Raw genomic sequence first — 9053 nt, 5'->3', positions numbered from 1 at the left:
AGTCTAAAATAATATGGGTGCAGTGTGTGCGGAGCGGGGCCCCCCTGGACCCGGGGGGCCCGTGTGCCCTGCACACACTGCACCCATTATAGATACACCACTGGTTGTATATCCTTGTTCTGACGAAAGTACCACGAATACATAGGCACTGAAACATTGCCGGTTAAACTACTGCCGTCTGAGTATTATTTATAAGACTGGAGTGCAGCACCTTGTGGATAACTTATATATGTATAAAACTGTTTGCATTCTGGTGTGCAATATATGTATATATATATGTGATGTACTGACTGGTTTGTACAGTGCTGCACCACTAGCACCAGGTTCAGGTGTGTTCGGATTGCTTCGGTGGCCGATTTCCCCGTGTTCAGATAGGACACACCGTGACAGAGAGGCAAGCCTTAATGGAGGGAAGATAGGAGCTGTGGAGGGACAGAGTATAGGGAGGTTCTGGTATGATCTCACCCCTGGCAGTGGCTATTCAGCCTCCTCCGATGTCCAGGGCAACTCTGGGATGCACAGCACCGCACCAGAGCTCCCAGCTGCAGACCTCCGTCAGGTATTTTACAAGGAGCAACAGGTGCAAAATCCCTTTCCATAGGGGCTCTGTCCAGCAAACACACACAGCAGCAGGAGGAATCCTGAAGCACTCTTCCTCTGGGGCTGTCTTTTCTTCTTCCCGTGCGGGTGCCAGCAGGGTTTTCATCACTGGCGGGACCTTTTCCTCAGCTGGGGCTTCCTCCACGACGATGGAGCGATGAGACCTCCTTCCCAGACAGATCCTTTTCTCTCCCAGCATGCGCAGACTACCATATGCAGTGACTCCTGATAACAGGCACTTAGGAAGGCAGTCCTTTATTCAGAGGTGGCTTCTTCCAAAGCAGGGTGCTCTATGCAAATCCCCAGGCAAGCTTCCTCCAGGGACTCACATCCAGCATCAGAGCACCTCCCCTGGCAGATTGGATAGGTAGCCTTCCGGGCTAATATGAAGTCTGGTAATTGTAATCCAGGGCAACATTAAAGTTATAGCATCCTTATTTTTACAGCTCCAAGGGCAGTCCACAGCAACTCATTACAGACAGCATACCAGGTGCAGTATTTGTAATCCAGGCTAAATGAGAGGGGTTACTGCTCCCCTATTTGTACAGATCCAGGTGACACTCCACATACACTCTTTACAGACAGCACCAAGTGCAGTATTTGTAATCCAGGGCAAATAAAAGGGTTACCGCACCCCTCTTTTCACAGATCCAGGGGCACTCCCCAGACAAATCCTCACAGACAATCCTTTTTTCCAGAAATTCTTCCCAGACTCTTTCTACAGAAATTCCTCCCAGACTCAGCACTGACAGCCTAGAGGAAGGTATTATATAAGCTCTCCCTCAATCTCCTCCCTGTCAGTCTGGCATCTATGAGTGGACAGGGGGGACTCAGCAACAGGCCGCCTACAGGGATCTCTGCCTGGACACCCAGGCTACCAATCAATGGGGCAGGATTTTCCCTCCAAAATGGGTCGCTGACCAAGGGGCACTTTCTACCTCCCTGTCTGCACATGCTCAGTGGGGTTCAGGGAGAGCAAGGTCAGTCAAAGTTCACTATACCTGCCTATTATGTGGAATGGGACTGCAGTATATCTATGTGTACATACATAAAAAAATATTGGGGGACCCCTATTTGGGAACAAACTTGGGGGTACCACATATATATATATATATATATATTTATCAACAGTTTCTTATATAGCGCACCATATTCCATTGCGCTTTACAAATGGAAACATTAATAGAACAAAACTGGGTAATTACAGATAGATATATAAGTAGGAAGGCCCTGCTCGTAGGCCATTGGGCCAATTTGTCTTGGGTGTCTTTCTTGGTGAGTGGGTCATTTTTAGAAAAAGTCCAATTGGAGCTACGTCTAATTGGTCCAGTGCTATATAGAGGAAAAGTGGACTACCTTTGATTGAAAATTGCTCTTTTAAGAGACTACATTGGATATTCCTTTGACTGTGTTAAATATTTGATATTTTATTATACCATTCAATGATTGGAATATTGTTGTAATTTGCCCCCTCATATTTTTGTTTTTTGATATATATATATATATATATATACATTTGTATTTATATACATATAGTCATTTTGTTCTTGAGAAGTGTGTGCAAATTCCAATAATAGAAAATGTGTCCCCATATATCATAAACATTCCCTAAAAGTATATTTTTCCCCAAAAAATTATATTTATAATATACAGCTAGTCATTTTTGGCTTGAGGAGCCTACACACTGCACGTGCTGAGTGTCAAGTGTCTGGTTTTTCCTTTATTGCTCCTCTCCCTGATGTCACATTGAGATAATACATACCTCAGTTTCTTTTTAGGTAACTAAGATATACAATATTGAAAACGCAATCCAAATTCATACCGTATTTTTCACCTAGGTTACATTACGTGACTACTAGGTGTTATTTTATAATGAGGTGGAATGCATATCTAAATAGGCCGCTGTAATATAAACGGATTTATCATCTAAACTATATCACGTTGTAAAAACATTGGATTGCTAATCCTAGATGGCCTCTGGAACGCAAGCGGGTTTATCACTTAGGTTACATTATATAGTAAGGATGTCGGAACGCTGGCCTAAGATGGCCGCTGGAACACAAGCAGGAATGATTTCCGGGTGGTCCATCTGGCCTTAGGAGCAGGTACGAGGTGACCGTTTGAATACTTGTCTGCTGTAACGTAAGCCCCATGACATCAGGGTGGTCACTCCGATATTTAGAGTTCCTGCGAATAATTAGATGCTACCAACTATTCAGTAAGAGGTGGAGACAGCAATTATGAGCGCAAAGCCAGGGAATTGACCTGGATGTCCACAAACAAAACTGTTTGACACGCAAACAATACTGTTGCCGGGCAACGAACCCGGAAGTGCCAGATTCCCAGGATCACATGATCTATAACACATTAATATAATTAGTGATTTTACACGGGGAAAATTCATTATATGTATAGAAATACTGAGGATATTAGTCATTCTAACTATTAGGATATAGTAAGAGATACTGAAGATATGTTTAAGAGGCTCAAAAGGATGGTGTATAGTTTAATACTTTTCACCTCCATAATAATTGACAGGAAATTACATCAATCCCATTTGAGGATATAAAGGGAGTTAGAGTAAACCCTTTATTGTAGCCTGACTTAGAGATGAGAGCACATCATGGTCTGTGAAGTCTTCTAACTAATGAGTAAGTACATTGATTCCCATTGAATTTTTCCAGTTCAATCCTGGTTAAGTACGGGTTGTATTCATATCATTTTGTGTTCTGGAATTTTTTATGTGATGTATATTTTGAATTTTGTAATTTTTATTGCCAATGAGGACTTATTAATAATTCATATGGATACAATACAGGTATCATTAATCTGATTGGGTATCATATATGGTATACCTTAGTCAATGTATGCCTCAACTAATGTGGGTGCATGTTGATCATCTATGTGTATACAATATAGGTATATATTTGACTGGGTTTATTACCATTAATTATATTAAGTAGATTGATGTTCTAAATATGACATACGATATACTTCAATCAATGAAGGTGCTATTGCTGATATGAATTGTGTAGAATGCTCTTAAAAATTGTATTGATTAATGGAAATTCTTTGACGTATAGGTCCATCTTAAAGTACAGCATCACACTATATTAATTTTGGATTTATGTCCTAATTTGGTATTTACAATATTTTTATGTATAATTTCTATAAGGTACAATTTATAGCCATGAATTTTTTATTGGAATTATTTAAATTGCAATTTTATATGTAGATCCATCTCAAGATCAATCTTAAGGATAATATTTTGCTGGATCTTGTGCATTTGGTATGTACGATGTTATTGATATTATGTAAATTAGACCCCACACTATTGTTTTGTACACCCTTTTTATTTTTTCTATGTTTATCTTTAATTGAAGATATGTATATGCCCCTGATGAAGTCCTAACGGACGAAACGCGTAGGGTTGTGAACTAGAATCTTATATCAGCGGGGAGAAACCTGATTTTGGAAATTTGGCCCCTAAGGGGTAACAGCAGGTTCCATTCCACTTTCTGTATTGAAGAAATTGTGTAAGCACTTTATATAATAAAACATTTTTATACATATGTATATTAGACAATTTTTAATAAAAATATTGTTTTGAAAAATCTAACAGTAGGCCATTGGGCCAATTTGTCTTGGGTGTCTTTCTTGGTGAGTGGGTCTTTTTTAGAAAAAGTCCAATTGGAGCTACGTCGAATTGGTCCAGTGCTATAAAGAGGAAAAGTGGACTACCTTTGATTGAAAATTGCTCTTTTAAGAGACTACATTGGATATTCCTTTGACTGTGTTAAATATTTGATATTTTATTATACCATTCAATGATTGGAATATTGTTGTAATTTGCCCCCTCATAGTTTTGTTTTTTGATATATATATATATATATATATATACATTTGTATTTATATACATATAGTCATTTTGTTCTTGAGAAGTGTGTGCAAATTCCAATAATAAAAAATTTGTCCCCATAGATCATAAACATTCCCTAAAAGTATATTTTTCCCCAAAAAATTATATTTATATACATCTAGTCATTTTTAGCTTGAGGAGTCTACACACTGCACGTGCTGAGTGTCAAGTGTCTGGTTTTTCCTTTATTGCTCCTCTCCCTGATGTCACATTGAGATAATACATACCTCAGTTTCTTATAAGGTAACTAAGATATACAATATTGAAAACGCAATCCAAATTCATACCGTATATTTTTTCCGTGATGCCAGAATGAACAGACAAAAATTCTGAAAAAAAAAATTGTTCCCATACACTAGATAGTTAGATCAATGTGATTATCACTGGGACGCCAGTATATCACTCACCGCTGCAGAGTGCATTTTTCCAGGCTTGCTCTGTGAGAACTTTTATATTGCAACGTAATGGTTACTTGCTTAAAATTATAAGGCTTAAAGGTTTCTTTGTAACAACTAGCACTTAATGAGCTGGGAACACTGACTATTTCCACACAGGAGTGGTGATTTAACAGCTCTGTATGCATATAAGGTTATTTATTCATTTCCAATTCTATATGGCTATTTCGGTATATTAAGATCAACATTGTCTCTCTATGACATATGCTATTATACTAATTGTGATTTTATTTCTGATTTTATATTGTCTAGATATTTATGTGATTAAAACTATTTTTGTTTATTATACACAAGCCTCCTGTATCTAAATAGAAAGCAAACACTAATACACTTTAAATATTTAATGTGAATACTATCTACCACTATGCACAGTAAATAAAGATCTTATTTAGATAAAGATCTTTTTTAGTTTTTCTGTATAACCTAAGGTCCTAACTAGACCTCTTACTTGCAGCTGGTGGTATCCAATTATATTATTAACATAATATCAGCAGCAGGAAGTGTAGTGGTTTTTCACTACATTATTATATTATTTTAGTATGAAGTCAATACAAGTTTACAGCAGGTGGTAGTGGAGTGTTAAACTTTAAAGATTTTTCTTTGCCCAGCTTAGTTTGATTAATGGATTAAATTACTCATGAAAGTGGGAGGAAACCTGTACAGTATTTATAACATGCCCATTTTGTGTGTATGACACTTTTTATTACATTGGTCAAAAAACACCTGGAGCTAGAAGTATGACTGTGTGCAGTTAAAAGTAGTTTACGGAATGGGAATTAAGTCCCGGCAGCTGTTCATATTCCAATGCCGGAAGCCCGAAGGGAGAAGATCCCGACATGGCAGGTAAGTACCCTATCCCTACCCCTCCCACCCAACCCTCCCTTAGTGGTGCCTAACCCTCCCTTAGAGGTGCCTATCCCTAACCTCCTCCACTATTGCCTAACCCTAACCCCCCCTTACCGCACCCTAAACCTAACTATCCTGGGGGTGGGGGGTGCTTTTCCTCCCCCCTATGGGTGCTTAACCCTAACCTCCCTCCCAAAACCTAACACTAACCCTGCTACACTCCCTAAACATTGATAACGCGAGGTGTTTTGGATATTATTTATAAACCTTACTTATTATAAGAAGAAATGGAATAATTCACATCAATACCAACTTTAAAATAAATGACAATGCTTTACTTCAAAAGCAAATCAATTCTACATGTATTATGGTATTATTGACAAAGCAGATTTACAATCCAAAAAAAACATTAGTTCAGCAGCAGTAACAAAATGATTATTTGCAATGCCTAGCATAGACTCCCAAGGTGACAGCCAGCCCTGTTTATACTTACAGCCCAGCACCCCGCCACTCTCTCGACCTACGATCTCTCCTGCTCAACCCGACTGACCCACCCCTCCCCTTTTTGATCAATCTTTTATACTTTTTCCTCTCTGCTACTGACATATTCTAAAATGACGAATATTAATTAATTAATTCAATATTCATGCGCACTAAACATTTCACTAATTATATATTTTAATCATAACAAAACCTATAATCTCCTTTCTATGTTCTCAAAAGACTGGTGACCGCATATAGGGGAAGGCTATCCTGATTAGCTCCCTCCTTGTTTAGCCAGATCTGAGACCTACTGTCTCCTAGTCTGTTCATACTCAACTAACCCATTATTCTGTCTTGCTAGAGAAGAAATGGTTTTGATCAGTTCTAATTTATACCTATTCCTGTAATAACATTTATACCTTTAGATTATACAATATTAAACAATAATAACTGTTGCTTCAGACACACACCTGCCTACTTTAGAGAGAAGGTAGACCTCATCTCTAGGCCTGAGGCCATTCGACACATGTCGGTCCTCCGCAACTTACAACTAATATATATTCTGAATCATTTCTATGTACTCTTAATTGCAATGAAAATAATGAAAGACATAAGCATGCATATATTCGTGAATTGCTGAAGGAATATGTACGGTCACATATTCCGGCGTTATCAACATAACCCTCCCGCAACGGCTAACGCTACGTCAATATTTTGATGCCTATCTTAAGTCCGTTGTCGGTCATCTTCTCCCTGTAGGCATCCTTGGTCTTCGGAAAATAAAAAAACAAAAATACTGACCCACGAACTCACGTACTATCCTCGAAGGATGGTACCTCCTGAATCCCTCTCACCTGCGTGTCCTTTGATCCTTACATCCACAAAAGCCTAATTGCGCATCTGGAATAAATTGCTCTTTCGACTTCACCTTGAAGTCCTCCTTACTGCTCATCTTTCTTTTTTGGCCATAAGTTACTCCCCAATTTACAGTTATCTGTATGGATTTCTTGTTGGGTTACCACCGTGGGGAATCTTTTGAAAGAGGGCCTTATGCTAACCTTTTCAAGTTTGCAAAGCCACTACTCCCTCCCATCTACAGTTTTATATCAATATTATCAGATTAGTAATTGGTTTAAGAGTATTATTAAACCCTCTGGTGGGGTTACAACCTTGGGTGATCTTTTGGAAGGGGGCCTCATGCTACCCTTTTCCAGTTTGCAAAGCTGCTACTCCCTCCCATCCATGGTTTTATACCAATATTATCAGATTAGTCATTGGTTTAAGAGTATTATTAAACTTTCAGGGTCAGTAAAAATACCTTCGGGAGACCTAATACCTCGTTTATAATCTAGCAGAGGTTGAGATGACATTTCTGGTATAATCTCCGACTTCATTTTCAGCAATGGGTAAAGTCCCCTTCTCAGGCTCAGTGGGAATTAGACCTGGGCCGATCTATCTTGGACGCTCGGTGGAATTTGGTTTATGCTACCTCTTATCTATTGTCCAAATGCCTGAACCATTCAGAAATGCATATTAAATTATTGTATAGATTGTATCTTACTCCTGATCGTTTACACACCATTTTGTCAAACACAGTTCAAGTTTTTTTGGCGGAATTGCGGGGAAGTGGACCATATCTACCATGTTTTTTGGACATGTCCTGCAATTACAAATTTTTGGGAGTTTTTTTCTTTGATTAATAAAGTGTTAGGTCTTGTGTTGTCTCCCTCTCCTGATCTGGCACTACTTCATTTATACCCTTCATCAGTTCCAATTTCTCAAAGATGGTATGCAGTCGGGGAACCGGCATCCTTAATACCGACAGCCGGCTTCCCGACTGCTTTATTCTATATCTAGACGCCTGTCATTTACCTGATGCCGGGAGACCGGCGCCCGGCATCCCGATCGAGGGGATGCCGGGCACCGTGAGCGGACAGCCGCGGGGGGGCAGGGTTAGGTTTAGGGCACCCGGGGGGGGACTTAGGGTTAGGCAACCCCCTGGGAGGGTTAGGCTAGAGGAAGGGGGGGTTAGACATCCCCGGGGGGAGGTTAGGGTTAGGCATCCCCCCCACGGGGACTTAGGTTTAGGCAGCGGGGAAGGGGGGGTTAGGCACTTAGAGGGGTGATTAGGGTTAGGCACTTGGGGGGGGAGGTTAGGGTTAGGCACCCCTAAGGAGGGTTAGGTTAGTTTATACTTACCTTATGGACGATCGGGATTTCCAGCGCTGTCGGGTTTCTGCTGCCGGGCTCTGCTGATCTGTCGGGCTGCCGCTGCCGGGAATCGAAGTGCCGGCCATGCGGCAGCCGGGATTCCATACCGATTCCCTCAAAGGTATGTGTTGGGTCATATATGTATAGCAGCACGGGCAGCACTTGCTCAAAACTGGATATAATCCCATTCCCCTCCCCATTCATCTTTATACTAAATTATTCAACTCTGTATGCAGAGTGGAGTAACTTCTATTTATAAATTTATACAGACCCTCCGACATGACCCGTTCCATTAGGTACAAAATGCTCTGCTCCTGGACTTCCTTCTTAAGGGGAATACACACTGGACGATATACTCCATGAGTGATATTGTCTAGTGTTTCTCCTGAACTGCCGTCATTAACGATATATCGTTCAGTGCTGGCACCCTCCCTCATCCCTGAACATGCACAACCTGACGATATTGTCAGATTGGCATGCGTGTTCAGGCGATGAAAGATTTCATCAAAGACCCGCGGGAGCGCGCATTGTTGGTCATT

The sequence above is a fragment of the Taudactylus pleione genome, unplaced genomic scaffold, assembly GCF_031769625.1.
Source record: "Taudactylus pleione unplaced genomic scaffold, aTauple2 ptg000016l, whole genome shotgun sequence".
NCBI lineage: Eukaryota > Metazoa > Chordata > Amphibia > Anura > Myobatrachidae > Taudactylus > Taudactylus pleione.
Note: the sequence above shows the minus strand (reverse complement) of the source record.